This window comes from Lagenorhynchus albirostris, chromosome 3 (genome assembly GCF_949774975.1).
Source record: "Lagenorhynchus albirostris chromosome 3, mLagAlb1.1, whole genome shotgun sequence".
Taxonomy (NCBI): Eukaryota; Metazoa; Chordata; class Mammalia; order Artiodactyla; family Delphinidae; genus Lagenorhynchus; species Lagenorhynchus albirostris.
In genome coordinates this window covers 63,038,652-63,056,062 of record NC_083097.1, presented here as the reverse complement: position 1 = coordinate 63,056,062, position 17,411 = coordinate 63,038,652, and the positions used below count along the sequence as shown (strand labels likewise).

General features: G+C 46.7%; 1 long non-coding RNA gene across 1 annotated transcript in view; it reads right to left on the bottom strand.

Annotated features, from left to right (window-relative positions):
• Positions 1 to 4,191: 4,191 nt before the first annotated feature.
• The window catches only part of LOC132518126 (uncharacterized), a 36,419-nt gene continuing 23,199 nt past the window's right edge, over positions 4,192 to 17,411 (bottom strand). Inside the window, exons 2-3 of the long non-coding RNA XR_009539863.1 lie at positions 6,261 to 6,300; positions 4,192 to 4,348 (exon numbers count right to left, since the gene is read on the bottom strand). This is a non-coding gene — a long non-coding RNA (uncharacterized LOC132518126). The remainder of the gene's footprint in view (positions 4,349 to 6,260; positions 6,301 to 17,411) is intronic.

Below are 17,411 nucleotides of genomic sequence, written 5' to 3'. Positions count from 1 at the left end.
CAAACACAGCAGAGCACCCCGAGTACAGTAGGAGAGCAGTAAAGTGTGACCAGCCAGTTCCGGCCCTCTCATAAATAACCGAGTACAAACTGAAACAGCTAAGGTGACTCAACTCCTGCGAATGAGGAGAGACGCAAACAGCCCACACTTGAAGCTGCACAGGTGATGAGTATATGAAATTCCCACTCCCCACTCCCTTTTTTGGCTACATCTGACGTCACTAATTGGTTATCACATTGTCTGCAGGTGACCCTTGATGCAACTCCAGGATCCTTCTCGACTCAGTTTCAACAGCTGCTACCGGTCAATCCAGGATGTCAATTGCTATGAAACTGTTGGACGTTCCCAGTGAAAAGGTTTCAATTACCAGATCAATTCATGCATGTCACTAGGTCACTCAGATCCCAGCTTCCTCCTTCTCATCTTCATCATCAGTGACATCACTGTACCTATCACCATAAAGCAGACGAGAAGAATAGCCCCCTGAGGGGCCTGCAGGGTTTCTGGCCTGCAAACAAACAGGGGACCCAGCCCCCACATCCTCTAGTGCAGGCTCTCCTAAGGCAGCTTAGCAGGCTCTGATAATGCAGCTGTCAAAGCTGGTGGGCCAGAGACATGGCCACCTGCCCTTCTGAAGAAGATTCATGGGCATCTCTTTCCACTGCCACCAGATGAAGACTTCTATCCTAGGCTCATACAAAGGATTCTCCAGTATATAAGCTGGAAGAGAATATGTTAAGGTATAGGTGGAGGGTGAATGTAGGACAAGATGAAACTTACAAAAATTACTTTTAAAGAAATAGAATAAATGCCCTAAATTGTTTGTAAGTCATCACTTAGAATTACCCTTGAATACAGTGCTGGAGAGATATGATGACCCAGTCAAATTAGAGAAACCCAAGAGGCCTTGATTGATCAGGAAACACAGACTGCTGTATGGAAATGAATGAACTCACCACTGAGCCCTCCAGCCACTCCCACTGGATAGCCAGGCTAAAGGGGAGCTGAAGCATCAGGAGCGCCAAGCACACATGCTGTGGGTGTGTGCTCACATGGGGGGCAGCTTGGTCGAGCACAAACCTGAGCAAAGAGTACAAGGCTCTCATTCAGACACACCTGTCATCACCTGGTCTCAGCAATCACTGTGGGAAACAAAGATTCCCAGGGCAGTGAGTCACGAAGGCCAGAAAAATCAGAGAGGACAGAAGTTACCCCATTTCAAGACTGACCAAGGAGCAGGCTGTGAGTAGACTCCCACTGAATATCCAAGGTCCTTCCCCTAGAATCTGAAAGATGGATGTGAAGGAGGGGTTGGAAGCCTTGAGTTTCCTCAAGAGCTGCCCAGTGAAGGTAGCTATGGATACCAGACTCTGAAATCCTAGGCCAAAAGGCACTAGGGCCCCCAATTCCAGCTTCACCGGGCCCTGTGTTGTAGATGTGATGGAAATTGAGGCTTGAGGTGCGATAAGAAAGGAATTGAAATGATCACCTGTCTTGTGACGGGTCAAGATCCTTACTTATGTTTTCAGAGGTGGGAAAGAGGAATGTAGGATACAGATGGGAGGGATGAAGCTGATGAGAATGGAGTAGAAATGCCATTAACATTTCCTCATTCTGGAGCAAAGGGAGTTTGGCTCTGTAAATAGCTTTTTTACCCCAAGTAAAACCAGTCATCACATCCCAACTCAGCCTGGGCCTATAATTTCCCAGGATAGTGTTACACCGTATACGACACCGTCATCCTCTGTGAATTCCTCAGCAACGCTACGGCACCAAGGTAGATAGATACTCCCACCTCTTAAGGAAATACTTGTCTCAGTCTCCCTGACCGGGACTGGGTGCATCGTTTGATGTCCTGTCTTGAAGGAAGCCTTCCCTGATTTCACCGCATCCTTCCTCTCACTCTCTAGCCGATACGCCTCTCATTGGTACTCCACAATATCTCGCCCACTGTGTCTCCATCCCATTAGAATGTGAGATTACCGAGGGCTGAAGCATTATCATATTCCTGATATGTCCGCAGGGTCATATTACAGTCCATTAAACGTTTCTGGAAGAGAAAAGGGGGATCAACTGACCAACTTGCCCAGGTTTGCTGGGACTTTCCTGATTTTAGCATTGTAAGTCTTGTGTCCTGGGAAATCCCTCAGACTTGGGCAAACCGAACAATTGGTCACTCTGCCAGATGGGAAAGAGGGAGGGAGGGAGGAAGGAAGCCAAGAAAGAGGGAGGAAGGAATGGGCCTGGGGCAGGACCCTGGGTGCTCTGTCTTGCTGGCATGGGAGCCGCCTTCCTGTCCAGGTGGTGGCAGCTGAGCAACAGGTGAGCTGCTGGGGATTGCGGGACAGTCTATGAGCTCATCCCTATAAAGGAGCAAAGAGACAACGGGCCAGCCGTGATCCAGTCATAACTGAATTCTGAAAACAGACCTATTATATTCCCTCAGGGAGCATCTGTTGAGCACCAACCCTTTGTCAGGTTCCAGACGCTGAGAATATGGAAGAAGTAAGGACAGGCCCCGCCCGCTGGAAGCCAGAGGAGGCCGGACACGCTGAGGGAACGTGCTGTGCGCGTCCTGTTTCATCCCGTGGGTAGAGCTCTGCATACACAGCTGATGCACACAGCCACAGTGGGCAGTGTGTCTGCCAAGCTGGCAGACACATTGTCTACCTTGGGAATCCTAGCGGACACTGTTACCACCTCTAGAACAGAACTTCACCACGCATTCCCTTGTCTGTAAAACCCCCAGTGTAAGAGGGCTATTGGCTGCTTGGTTTTTGTTTTTGTTTTTTTTTGCAGTACGCGGGCCTCTTACTGTTGTGGCCTCCCCCGTTGTGGAGTACAGGCTCCGGACGCGCAGGCTCAGCGACCATGGCTCACGGGCCCAGCCGCTCCGCGGCATGTGGGATCTTCCCGGATCAGGGCACGAACCTGTATCCCCTGCAACGGCAGGAGGACTCTCAACCACTGTGCCACCAGGGAAGCCCGTCTGCTTGGTTTGTAACCAACACGCAGGCCTTCTCCGAGGGTTGTTAAGAGGATCACCAGGCCCCTCGCTTAAATTAGACTTGATGTCACGGCCAACAGACGTGAGGTTGCCAGGACCAGCTGGGGGCCAGGCACCGCGAGGAGGCCCAGGGAAGAGAAGGATGCGGGTTTCTGCTGAGCTCAGGGCTGATGGAGCTAATCCCCAGGTATCAGCCCCGCCTGCTCGTCCACCGCCCTCCAGTGAGCAGCTGCAGGGCCAATGGCCAGGCAGCTGCCTCCGAGCCCAGAGACGTGGCACAACCGGGCCTGTGGAACTGGACACAATGTCCTGCCCTGTTTTTCTTTACTCCCGATTTTCCGTTCTCAGCCACAGGTTGTGGACCGAGAGGACTATTGCGGTGATTTTCTATCATGGCCCACGGAAGACAGACACGGCAAATGTAGAGTGCAGCTGACCATCTATCTCTTGGTTGGTCTCCAACCTATCCTGAGCATCAACCTCCACAGATCTGGCATTGTGTCTATTTGGCTCTTAATAACAGATGCATGATTTTTGTCCCCGAACTCCCGCCCCACCCTGATCCCCTACTGTGCATTCTGAGAATGGACTGGTTTATGGAAAAAAAATATCAGCTCTCTGAGTTGTTTCAGAACTCAGAAACATTGTGCAAGGCACTTTGTTTTACAAATCAGAGGGAAACAGACATGGAATAAGTCTCAGAATTAAGATAAAAACACCAAGCCTATAAATGATTTCTTTCCCTCTCCTCTTATCTGTTTATAGATTTTCTCTTTCTTCCTTCCCTCCCTTGTTTATGGCCATGAGCTGGGTGTATAACAGGAAAACTGGACGTGTTTTATGCCTTCTGGGAATTCACATGTAATTGGGGGTTATTACTATCACAAGGCAAAGACTTGGAGTTCAGCTCCTTAACAAGCAGGGTCATAGATGAAGCCCTCCCTCAATCTCCTGCCATTGCATTCATGTTAATAAAGTATTTAAACACAGTATGCTCAGCAAAGAGGGATTAACTGGGAGGGCCGGAGGGGAGAGAGGAAGGAGTAATCAGAAAGGCTTCACAGAGGAGTTGACAGTCAAGTTGAGATTTGGAGGATGAATAAGAGCGTATTATGTAGTTAAACTCAAACACAAATTCTCAGCAATCCATGATTAGGATAAGTCAAAAACATGAAAAAGGAAGTTTATAAGCAGAGATTTTGCTTTCAGGATAAACATGGGGGTTCTACGTATATTTCACCCAGGCTGGGACGCCTCCTTCCACAGACTCTCCAGCGTGCAATTGGTGTTCATGTCCAGGCTGCTGCCCTTTCAGGTGCTGTAAGAGCCCATGTTCCCCATCTGTAATGGAGATAAGAAAGTGAACTAACACTCTGTAGAAAGCTTTTCTAAATTTAGGGTTAAGACAGAACGATTTTGGCTCCATTTGTATTTAACTAGAAACTTCCATTAACCAAAATGTGCCATTCCCCAGGCCAGCTGGCTAATGGAGGTTGCGGCATTTCTCTCTTTGTTTTGCTTTCTTCCTTTCACTCTGGGTTCCTGTGCTCCTGTCTCTGCAGCAGCATCTTCTTCCCTTCCTCTCTCCTCTCCGCCCTCTCACTTGTCAGTGCCTGACTCAGCGGAGGTGTGTGGGATCGGGTGGGGAGTGAATCAGTGAGTTGAGATGCAGAAGGAGAGTCACTGTGCATTTACTCTTCACTTGCTAAGGTACACCTAGTGCCTCCCTAGCTGACCACTCTCGGTGAAGCTGTCTTTGTGGGCGAGGCCATAATCCCAGACCCCAGACCAAGTATAAAAAAGCAAAGCTCCTGGGATGGATGGTCAGAGAGATTTATGCTTCCGAGGGAGGAGACTGGAACCCTGACAAGACACAGCTGGCTGAGGGAGTGAGCTGGAAGACTCCGCCCTGGGGTGAGGCAGAAGAGTTGGGGGGTGTCTTTAAATAGCAGGTGGCTTCACTGTTTCTATAAGTGAAAACAGTACGTTTTCACTGAACACCGATTACGAAAATGGTCTTTTATTAGATAGCTGCCTCAACCCAAAGGACAGCCCTGGAGATGCTGGCTGGGGAACCTTCCCTGCAGTTCATAAACATGGTTGACTGCAGCTCACCATGGCGCCAGGAGTGTTTGTCATTTCTTTCTGCTCAAGGACTCTGCACAGGGCAGGAATGAGGGACCCGTGAGGGTATAAGGGCAGTAATAGTCCAGGGCTTTGCTTCAAGCGCCTGCCAGATGTAATTATCCTTGCCGTTTGTGTATTTGTCTGAGAGTCATTCATCCTTCGAGGAGATTGAAAAAGAGTTCTGCCTTGGGGCCTTGGGGGAGGGCAGGGAGGAGGGTGCTGGGAAGAGCAAAGCTTGTAAAGACACCACTAAGTCTTCTTTCCACAAGGCAGAGCTGAATGTAATTGGTCTCTCCTCTCTTTAATTAACCGAAAAAGCCCTTCTGAAATGGCAGAGTTGGCAAGAGACTGAGGAGCACTGAGTAAATTACCTCTGAGTAAATCACCTGCCTTCTAGCCTCCTTGCTTTGAGGAAGCTGACCCCAATGTCTCATGGCAGGTTGGGGTAGCCCACTCCACTTGCCAACTCCCGGGAAAAACATGGTGGCCCAAGTGGTCGAGAAACCAGAGTCAGGGATGAGTCCAGACCTCACCACCAAGTCCCCATGCTAAGCCAGGGGGTTCGCTGGTATTTCCCAAGAAGGAGTGAATAATAACAGCTGACATTTATTGAGCACATGCTATGCGCCAGGCACAGTGCTAGATGTTTTATACCCATGAACTCATTTCATTCTAGCAACTCCATGAAGACGTTCTATGTTCAGATAAAGCTGCCAAGAAGAGAGGAAAGAACCTACTCACAGAGACACAGCTGGTTGATGGCAGAGCCAGGATGCACACCCAGGTTGGTCAGAAGCCTAACACTCTTAACTACCCCCCTACACTGCCTCTCTTCACGCCGCATTGGGAAGGAGCTCAGAATATGCCACCCCCAAACAGGCCACTCTGGGCACATTGACTATTTTGAGGTAAAGGCACTTGAAAAACAACAAGTACAAGAAAAACACTCTGACCGTCCTTCTTTTTCTTAGAAGCTGGAGATGAAATTCCCGCGTGAAAGATGTCTTCACCATAGAAAACAAATGTACGGCTACCAAAGGGGAAAGGAGGTGAAGGATAAATTAGGAGCTTGGGATTAACAGATACGCACTACTACATGCAAAATAGATAACCAACAAGGACCTACTGGTATAGCACAGGAACTCTGCTCAACAGTTTGTGATAACCTATAAGGGAAAAGAATGTGAAAATGAATAGATATGCATAACTGAATCGCTTTGCTGTACACCTGAAACTAACATGACATTGTAAATCAACTACACTTTAATAAAATAAAAAAATAAATAATAAAAAAAGAAAGATGTCTTCCCTATACCAGAAGGAAAGTAACATTCATATCACCAAGGATAAGTTCAGATCGAGAGAACTCTATGCGAACAGACCTCGTTCAAAGAATTCCTATCTTCCTTTTGACTCCCCACGTAGTTTAGTCACTTTACAATTGCCTCTCTTTGTTCAACCTCATATAAAAGCAAGTAGGCTGCACCATTTCTTGGGTCTTCTTTTCCTGATGAGGGCTCCCATGTCACATAAAACTCGTATTAAATAAATGTGTATGTTGTTCTCCCGTTGATCTGCCTTCTGTCCGTTTAATTCGTAGGCCCAGCCAAAAAGAACCCTAAGAGGGTAAAGGTCAAAATTTGCCTGCCCCACAGCCGTTCCCTTCCAAATTCACCCTGTTCTCCCACCCTCATTTTATCTACTCAGCTGTCTTCCCAGACTTTCCTATGGACAGGTGGCATTGCAGTGGGGACTCCGTAAATGTCAGGTTTCCTTGGGCAGGTTTGCTTAGTGTGGGACTTTCTGCCAAGATATATCAGGGATACTACCACTTTGGATAATGCAAGCAGAAGTTGTGTGCGATCCATGTGTTAGGTGATGAAAAGAAATGCTGAAAGGCTACCTGGTCGAACCTCCCTCTTTAGAATCCTGAGAGGACAAGGAAGCCATAAGTGGAGTCAAGATCCCATCTAATCTAAGCCCTTCCAAGAGACAGCATTGTCCGGAGGCACATGATTCAAGAATATCCTACAGAATGAAGGCCTCTCTCAAATGTACATGTTGAAAAGCCATTTCAGCCAAGTGAGGAAGACTGATTTCTCAACATGGAAAGATAGTTTTGCCAGCAGCCCTGGAAAAAACACTGGGTCTTGGACATTCAATCAAGTAAATTAGCTTGGAGGCTCAGCTGGGTTCCCCAAGCAAAGAGTGTGCAGCTTTGAAAACCCTTCTCGCCCTCAGAGGGACGGTAAGCAAACAGACACCCAAACGTTCCAGGAGCAGGCCTCGCAGGCGTCTTGTGGTGTGTCCAGTCCCCAGGGGAAGCACAAGGCAGCTCATCTACTTCCCAGATGGCGTGTTTTGACAGGGGCTGGCTGTTTCCCAAGCCCTTTCCTGATGGCCTGACTTTGGCTTAGGGACAAGGGTGGAGGCTGCTGCTCTGAGAAATGCATTTGCTCTTCCGTTGCAAAACATCTCCGGGTGATTGATGAACCAGATCCAGGGAAGAAGAAATAAGTCACCAGCACCTGAAATACAGCCGCCGCTAGAAGAAAATATTTCATCCTTTCAGGAAGCCCCCAATCCACATAGACATTAATTAGAACAGAAATGAAAGAGGGTCAGATTCTGCTGCAGTTGTAGGGGCGATGGGCAGGCAAACAGAGGAGCCATGGTCCTCGTAAGAAGATGAGAAATGTAATCACTATAAACCGTGACCTTTGTTTTCCCCTTTGGCTAAATGTCCCTAGTATCGGATCCAGCCCCCCGCGGGGGCTATAACTCTTTCTCACCAGATGCTGTCGGCCAGCCCTAGGAAATCAAGCAACAGCCCTCCAGTCTGCATGTGGAAAGGTGGCAGACCCTACTGGCTAAGGGCACACTGCTGGCTTGGGGCAGAGCTGAGCTCAGAGCTCTTCCCTCAGGGAAACCACCAGCCTTGTTCAGGACAGATCACCAAACTTGGTGTCCTCATTTTGTGACCTTGTGACAGCAAAGTCACCTCTCTGGGCCTTTGATTCTTCTTGTATAAAAGGTAGGGATCAGACTAGAGATGTATTTTCACACCTGTACGAGCAGTGGAACCCATTTTATAGACTAAATACTATAAGACACCCAATAACACATAAAACAAATGCAAACAGAGCTTCTTCAAGATTGGTGTCATGTGATGGTGAGGAGTTTTATCATTCACGTTTCAGCTCTGTCACTTACTAGTTGTGTGACCTTGAGCAAGTTGCTTATCTGCCGAGCCCTAGTCTTCTCATCCATAACATAGGAATTATAATAATACCTACTTCATAGAGTGATTACAGGGAGTGTTGAGATAGTGCATGTACAGCGCTTCCCATAGAAGGGTTGGCTAAGCACTTGTGACTACTATTCACCATCATCAGATTGTAGTGGGTGGCGAGGTCTCGAGTTTCACCCACTCAATCCTTCCCCTTCATTTGACTGCATCCTTCTGTAGCTCCAAAGAAGTGTTGAGAGACCTCAGGGCTCTGTGGGGCTCAGCTCAAAAACCACTGGATGGAGAGATGAGTGTTGCCCTGACTTTCTGAGATCGGTGTCTCCAGAGGTGCTTACCAGATACCCAGGGGACCAGACTTCAGGAGGTATGTGCAAGTCCCAGGGCTGTGTGCTCAACCCGCACACAAGGTGCTCCTTATGTTCAAGTTCTCTGGGGGAACACCGGAAGAGGATCCCAAGAGTCCCTTCAGCTCTAGTATGCACGGATTCCACTTTGTTCTTTGCCTCTACCAGGCTGGTTGGGAATGGCCTGAGCCCAGCTCTGGGGCGCCTGCTAGGAGAGACGGGGCTCACCCTCTCACTGACCTCCAGGACTCTGGCTTCTCACTCTAAACCCATGGCCCTTGCCTGTCCTCTCAGCCTCAGCTGACTTTCCTGGCCCTCGCATGTGCCTGCCCAGAACCAAGGTCTCTGCTTGACCTCCCCTTGGCCTGCCCTGTTCCATTATTGCCAGCATCCTGGTGGGACAATTTCACAGGTGGAATCAGACTGAGTTACATAAGAAATTCCAAGAGATGCTATTTTCTGCCTAATCTGTTTTCTCTCCATGGGTCAATTTGGTTGCACTTTTATTTTGAAATAAAAGAACCTAGAAACAAATGAGCAAACACCTTATTATTGAGAACCATCTGCGGAAAATCCCACGGAGCAGCTCCAAGGTCAAAGCTTATCTGTTCTGCCTCATACACAAAACAGCCAGCAGGCAGGCAGGATGGGAAATCATAGTATCGTAAGAAGTCTGGGTAAAAGCAAGTATCTTCTTTTCAATTGAATATAAAAGTAAGAGTTCTCTCTGCAACCCAAATCTTGAAACTAAGAGCTTCACAGAAACAACAATGATCCTACTGAGTTGGCTGGGGGGTGGTCAGGGAAGAATCCACAGCAGCCCGAAGACTCACGCTTGACTCTTTCCTTCTCTTTGATCTCAGATTTTCATTTTTTTAAAAAGTGCCATCTGTTCTTTCTGTCACTTTCACATTGAAGAAAAATAATTTCAGTTCTTGAAATTGTGTATCTTCTGACATTCTTTCCCCCAGGCTGGTTCCCTCTTTCGGCACAGGTGAAGGTAAGGGAGGGCATCAGAATTGAGTTTCTATTAATACTGTTTGTGACTAACTCCCACCAGAAAGGACGAGCCCTGTGAAGCCAGGCTCGTGAGCAGTGTTCCGAGTAGACACACAGTAGGGTTGGCTTGGCTTTGCCTGATGGTGGGAACATTCTATATCTGCATTGGTCTGTAGAGTGGCCACTAGCCACATCTGGCTCATGAGCTCTTGAAATGTGCCTAGTGCAAGAGAGGAACTGAATTTTTAAATTTATTTCATTTAAATTAATTTAAATCTGAAGTTAAATATTTAGATATGTGACACAGTTTAGGGGATTCATTTTGTGTGTGTGTGTGTGTGTGTGTGTGTGTGTGTGTGTATTAGGGGAGTCTTTAGGGGAGGTAGGCCATGCTAGGACGCTACAGCGGCAGGCTTTCACCCCCTCTGTCCTCTCTTGGTCTTCTCTTGGTCCATGGCCCTCCCATGCACCACCACCAATTGCCCCCCGAAAATATGGATGACTTGGAGGTGCATTTATTAGGCTGTTATTGCGTTATTATGGTTCATAGGACTTCTCTGTTACCAGTAGGCTTGGGGAAACTGGGTTACACAGTCATAAACAGAAACACAAAAGTCTGAAATTAATTTTAAAATGTGATCTCAGCTCTTACAAAGGTTCCTTCCCTGCTCAGGCAGTGTGGTCAGACCCTCAGTGTGATCTGAGGCAGAAGAAAGCCAGTGAAGGAAGTAAAACAAAGCACAGCACTTTTACAAAATGCTCACCTGTTTGCAGAAAAATATGTTTTCAAAGAGAAGAGGAAAAAAAAAAGAAAGAAAACACCTGGGTGTCTTAGTAGTGGGCCAAGAAGAGACCCTGGAGGAGCAGGTAAGGCTACCAGCAACAACAACTAGCCCAGATCAGGCCTCGTGCCCTTCTGGGGCACAGCGAGGCCAGGGGGTCTGGCCTCACTGCGTCTAGGGAGGCTTGCAGGCCTCCAAACACAGGATGCTCAACGAATACTCGTTAGCTGACTACCTAACTTTAAACTCTCAGGCATTTATATTTTTCAAGGAAATTTGGCAAAGGAAACCAAGTAACTATTTTTGGTTTCGCTTTAGGTTACACTTTATTCTGCACAATTTTGAGCCAATACAGTAAGAATATATAATTACATATGGGGTAGCTTTAGCAACTTCACAGAAGATGAACTTCCTGCCACTGGTATTTATGTTCTGGTGCAGAAGACATCAAAAGGAGGTGTCAGTGAACAGTTCACAGTTCTAGACATTTTACCCTCAATCTGTATTCTCTTTTCACCCATTTCCATGTCTTCTTTTCCTGGGAGAGTGGGGCTGACGGTTGGGAGCACAGCCCAGCAAGATCGAGGGCTCTAGAACGTTCCTTTCCTTCAGGGCCTCTCGTATAGGGAGGGTGAACCAAGGAGCAGGGTCAGCACAATCCAGGCCTGTGGGGCAACGTCCGGGACAAGGAGGGAAAGAGGGGCTCTTGACTTCCTGTCACCTGGCTCTTCACCCCCCAAAATAAATGGCACCCCTTGAGGTGCTGGCCACTTCCAGGGAGACGCTGTGTCCACACAGCTGACCTGTGTCTTCCTCACCCCCTTTGTCTTTCACCCAACTCTAAATTTTAAAACTCTTCATTTTCACTCTATCCTACATATGTATATTTTAATTTTATATAGTGTTTACAAATCCCATGTTATCATTAGCTTCACTTACTAACATGTTTTAAACTTCTCACCTCATGGCTTTTGGGTTTGATTTTAATTATGTATCACTTCATTTTTTATGTTTTTAATCCCCTGTTGGAGTTCAGCCATTTGTCTTATTTTAAATCTCGTCTAGTTGGAGTGTCTCTTTTGGAAAAAAAACCCTAATATTCTTTTATCAGAATAACTTTTCTTCCAATTTCCTAGACACAAACTTTCTTACATCTTATTTTTTGAACTTGAAGACTTTTATTTCTCTCATTTTAAAACCCAATTTATTTTAATTATTTCTTCTTTATGTATTTTGAAACTTCAAAGTGCTTATTTTTAAACTTATTTTGACATAACTTTGTGTTTAATATGTTTGATTTTAAGCCCATCTTAATATTTCAGTCTTCCTTTGTTTTTTGAAATTAAATCTTCAGAAAGGTCATAACCTTTCTGTTCTTCATATATATTATATATATATATGTATGTGTATATGCACATATATGTGTGTATATATATACATTTTTTATTTTACATGATTTGTTTTCCAAATGGTCAGTGAAGTTGTAGCCCCCATAATAATGTGAACAGTGGGGAGCTCCCCATAGACAGGTTGGAGGTCACGGTCACTCCTGCTGCCCCTGAAGGCTCCCCTCTCTTCTCTGAACAGAGGAACCGCCCCAGTTCAGTGCTGTTTGACAAAGACCCTCTCCTCAACCAGCTGGAGAGCTCTAAATGTTAAAGCCCACCAGCCCCCAGGCAGTAAACCTCATTGTACACATGGAACCTTAGGAAAAATAATCCTGTGGGCCTCCATCCATTTCTGCCTCTCCTGTGCTCTGAGGATCTTCGGGGCCTGCCTAAGATCTGTGTGTCCTACTCTAAGCTTCCCCACTCTTCTCCGCTCTGCCATGGGGAAAAGGATGCCATTCTGAGGAGATGAGCAGACATCAGCACGCCCAGGATGCCTGGCTCAACTCTCAGAGCTCCACTGGATTGATGAGATGCTGACACTATGTAATTTGCCTCCAAATCCCCTTTGAGTCCCTTTGGAGGAGTCCCCAAGCGGGGCCGTCTTCCCAAGATGGGGTCTGCCCCACTACTGCATACTCTGCAAACTACGTTCCCGCCTATTTGGTGAAGGGTATCTTCCTTACACCTGAGATTGGCCATCCCAACTGCCCTTCACTCCTGTCCCTGATGGTGCCGTCCCTGGTGGTGCCCCTTGAGAATGCTCCGCTGGCTCTGTTACTGGTGAGCTACCCCAGTGTAGAAGGCATGGCTCAGAGAGCCTGTGAGCCCCTTAATTCCAGAAAGTGTCTAAACATAAACTGTCATAGCTTGGAGGAGTTTGGTCCACCAGATCTGATGAACCGTCTTACCAGGAAAAGTCCAACCAAATTCCACTCTAAAAAGCTGGACCTAAAGTCTCTGAGTATCAAATAAGAGAATCAGGTGGAGAAGCAGGTAAAGAATTCAGTGTGATTTGGGTATATTTAGGCCCAACTTTAGGCTGTGGAATTCTCTACTTAACCTGGGTAAAAACTGTCCTGTTGAGGAATAGTGACAGGATCCACTTTGTTTGGGTACATTATTCTCTGGGGAACCAAGAGCCGAAAGAAAAGGGTTTTTTCCCCCAGGAAACATGCCAGGTTTGCATTTGCCACAGTCCAATCTGCTGCTTTCTGTAGTTCTGTACCCAGAGAAGTCTCCTGCCTGTACCCAAGGAGCGAGCAGATGGGTCGGGGTGGGGTGGGGATCCGTGGAACTGGTGCCATAAAAGCTCTCGACAGAAATAAAACCTTGTCTTTCCTACCGCACTTAATACTGCCTTTCCTACGGCGGATGCTTATTAAAATGTGTTGCATGGCATCAAACCCAGGCCACAGGCTTCCCTTGCTGCCTCTGGGATGGCTAGACGGAGACCTCCACATCAGTGGTGCTTCCTGGCCTCCAGAGGAAGCTCAAGGTTCCTCCAATCCTGAGCCCTGGGGTAGAGAGAGGAGAGAAGGAGGTGCAGGGAGGAGCCTCAAGCAGCGTGCTCTAGGCATTAGGACAGCGCTTGGCCCACCAGCTCCCTGGGCAGTGCTTGGCCGTGGTGCCACCTTGCCACCGGAGCTGTGAGTGTGGACAGAGGGGAAGGGAGCTGTGGATGCCCGAGGCCATTCAGGGGTGCCTCTCTCCCCCAGGTACTAGGTGGGGGGTGGCAGCAAAGGTCTGTGGCAACAGGGAGCCTGCATGTGCTCATCCTCATTCTCTGTACTTGTTCTGCTTCTCCCAGGAGACTCTGGGCTGGACTGGGAGGGAGGGAGGGAGGGAGGGAGGGAAAGAGGGAGGAGAAAGAGTGACAGGAGAAGCATTGAGGACTGACAACCTTCAAATTCAGAGAAAGACCCTCCACCTGATGACAGTGACCTGTAATATTCAACGCCACTGGCTATGCTGAAGGATGAGCGCTCTGACAATACTGATGAAGGCTAAGCTGGAGAACCTTTTTGAAGGACAATATGATCACAGGAAACCAATGCTTTTAAAAAGTTAATATCCTGAATTTGTGGACCATCCCTTAAGGGGTGAAAAATCATATTTGGAGCAAAGACTTAGGTAAAAGGAAGTCTATCACAACATTATCTACAATCCTAAAAAAACAAAGCAAACCAAAAAACCCCACAACTTAAATGCCAAGGGGTAGAGCTTAGTTAAATACATTCTAGTACATTCAGATGATGGACTATTTTGCAGTCATTATCCATCAGATTGTCACTACCTATTGACACAGGAAGATGCTGTAGTATAATCCTTATCTTTAAAAAACAACAAAAATTGGCCATATTTCCTCATTTTGAAGATACTAACAACTGAATGAGGCACCAGAGGCTTAACAAAAGTCTTTTAGGGAGAAACAATAATAGGACACTAAACATATATCAACTGTAAAATACATCCCAATTTAAGGAACATTAGAAAGTGAGAAATATGTGCCTTAGAATAGAAGAAATATATCTCTGGGATTACGACTGATTTTTATTTTATTCTTTATACTTTCTGTAATTTCCAAATCTTTAACAGTAAACATAATTGGGCTGTAGGAATGCCTGGACCCATGTCTGATGTTTTCTGCCATGTGAAGGCAAGTACCACTGCGGTTTCTCCCTGCCCCGACTCCCTCCATTCAGGGAGACCAAAGGAGTAGTCACCAGACTGGTGGGTTTAGAAGAGACACTGAACTTCCCAGCTCCTGCCAATCCCCTTCCTTCATGGAGCCCACCTACCAGCCCAGAGCACATCCTCTAGATCGCCCCAGCTCTTGGGAGGAAGGTTGGAGGGGCTGTCATTTGGGCATTCAGTTCAGCTCTGGGAGTCAATATTAGGAAGCCCACTTGCCTGCAGGTATAAGCCCCATTCTCTAATATCAACTTTATCAGTGAACTGGTCATATTTTTTTGTCTTTTGCCTACTTTTTTGTCTTATTTCTCAGTTCAAAACCCAAGCATGGAAGACGGGTGCTATACTGAACTCTCTCAGAACCTCCAACAAACAGGCTGAATTTTATAGTCAGATAAGATCATTGAGCAAAGAAGAAATCCAGTTAAGCATAGCCAAGCCCCTTAGGGAACGATGCTTCCCGCACAGTGAGTTCTGCATGGGCTCTAGGGAGGGGACAGGGACCAGGGCATTCAGGGCAGGCCTCTCTGGAGACCAGCGAACAAGCGGGAACCCTAGGTCAGAGGTGCCTCTTCTCTTTGTGCTTCCGCATCTCAGTTACAAGATGCCACTGAGAGAAGAATCTGCTTTTCCTCTCCTTGCAGCATCTCTTGGTTGCTAAGCAGATCCCTTGGGTAACTATGTGGGCACAAAACCTTTGCAGAACTGCCAGGAATCTGCTTCACCCAATTGTCAAAGTGAAAAATGAAATCATTCCTCTCACCTGTCACTACTTTGCACAAAGCTTCCATTATTGAATGGTGATGGCCCAGAATGTTATTCTCACCTACTTGTGGGAATATAAATGAGTTTTGCATATTTCACCCCCAAGAGAGTGGGAGGGGAGGAAGGGGGGTGTTGGGATCTCTCAGGTTGATACTCTTGTGAGTTAATGATTGCGGAGAAGCAGGTGGAACAAATCAGCAGTGTCCTCTGCCCTTGGAAAAATGGTGCTTCAGGCAGGTGAAGACTATTCTGATTTAGAGGATGCTCTCCTTAGGCCCGGAGATGCTCATGAACCCCTCTGATGGCCTCCTGAATTAGAGTCAGAATCTCTGAAGAGGAGGACAAGAAATTTCTGCATTTTAAAGAAATTCCTTAGATGATCCTTACGTGGACTGTGCACTTTAAAGTTTGAAAACCACTGCTTTCTCTAACATGGATATGTATACAAACAAGTGCATTAAGAGGTGTTATGATAAATGTATGTCCTGGAAGGAGTGAGACACTATCGGAGGGAGGGTCCATTTTAACCGAGTGCAAGGAAAGTGTTGTTTTGAGTCTTGAGCAATGAGTACACGTTGTCCAGGTAGAGGAGGAAGGGGAAAAGGACATCTTAGGCAGAGGAGAAATGCTAGCAAAGATACAGCTGCCTGAGGCTGGCCTGATGAGCTAAGAGTAATAAAAGCTTGAATGCACAGTGTTAGGAGGGGAACCACAAGTGAGGGGATGACAGAGGGGAGGATCTGGAGGTTAAGGAGTTTGGAATTTAACCTGTGGCCTGTGAGTTGCCCCCAAGAGTGGTATGTTCAGATCTGCATCTTAGAAAAGTCACTCTGAAGACTGGCACAGAAGATAGGTTGGGAGGGGGCAAAACAGGAGGCGGGAAGACCGCTAGAGGCTGTCCTAGCAGCCTGAGCCAGGCCCAGGCTGGGTATGAAGGTGACAGGAATGAAGCCACTTTTCTTCCTTGGCCCCGATCCACGCAGCCACCAAGTGTACAGCACCAAACTTGAACCACAACACTGATCAAATACCCTACCTATGTATTGGAATAATCAAAACATATGGAAGTATTGCTTAAGCACCAAATACGATGATGATACTGCTTTCCAGATACTTAAAATTACAATTTTAAATCATCTCATGAAACAAGCTGTAATTCTTAGGCAAGTGGATTAATCTGGTGCTTCTCAAACCAGGGTATGATGGTCCTAAGGGTTACCAGAAGCCCCAAGGTCAGAAGAGTGTATCTTCTAGGAGCATACAACTTCTTTGAAGATTGGGGGGCATTATTTTTTATTAGTTCAAATGCAAACATACTATACTGTGGCGCACCAGTTTGGACTCTGATGGCTCATTCTTCTCAGCTATTGGCACATCTGTAAAATGCAGGGTTTGGTTTCCATGACTTCTAAAGTCTTTTCACGCTCCAATAGGTAACTATTTTTTTCCTAACTAGTTAACATCGTCCTCCTTTCCCTCTAGATCTCAGGGATAGGTCATTTTTTTCTATTTCTGTAAGGTCACCCTCCTTAATTGGTACTCCTGCTGTTGGCAGCTCTTCTCCCAGTTCTCAGATCCTTTTAAGCATGAGGTGGGGCCTCTCACCCTCCGCCCCTGCAACGCTTGCTCAGCCAGAGTTTCTTGATCTCCCTCCATCTATCTTCTCTAGAGTTTGTCACCTTCCTCATCTCTAATTTAAAAAAGGAGGAGTGGGGGAGGCAATCAAGACAGAGTAGCCCTTTCTTCTGGACAGGGAGACTTCCATCTTCCTTTTGACCTTTCCCTCAATTACTGCTGGTTGGACATTTTTCCCCTTTCATTCTAAGTCCCTCCTGAACTCTCTCATTTGGAGTTTGAATTATTTTGCATTCAATGACTTTTTCAGGTTTTGGTTTAACATTTAACAACTTTGCCTGTCAACCTCCCTTCTTTTTCCTCCAAAATGCTGAAATGCAGTAAAAGAGCAGAAAGGACTTTCCCTCACTTACAGTCATCACATCACTCAGAGTGGAATTTGGCTGAAACTTGAACCAAAATGTGATTGGTTTCATCAAG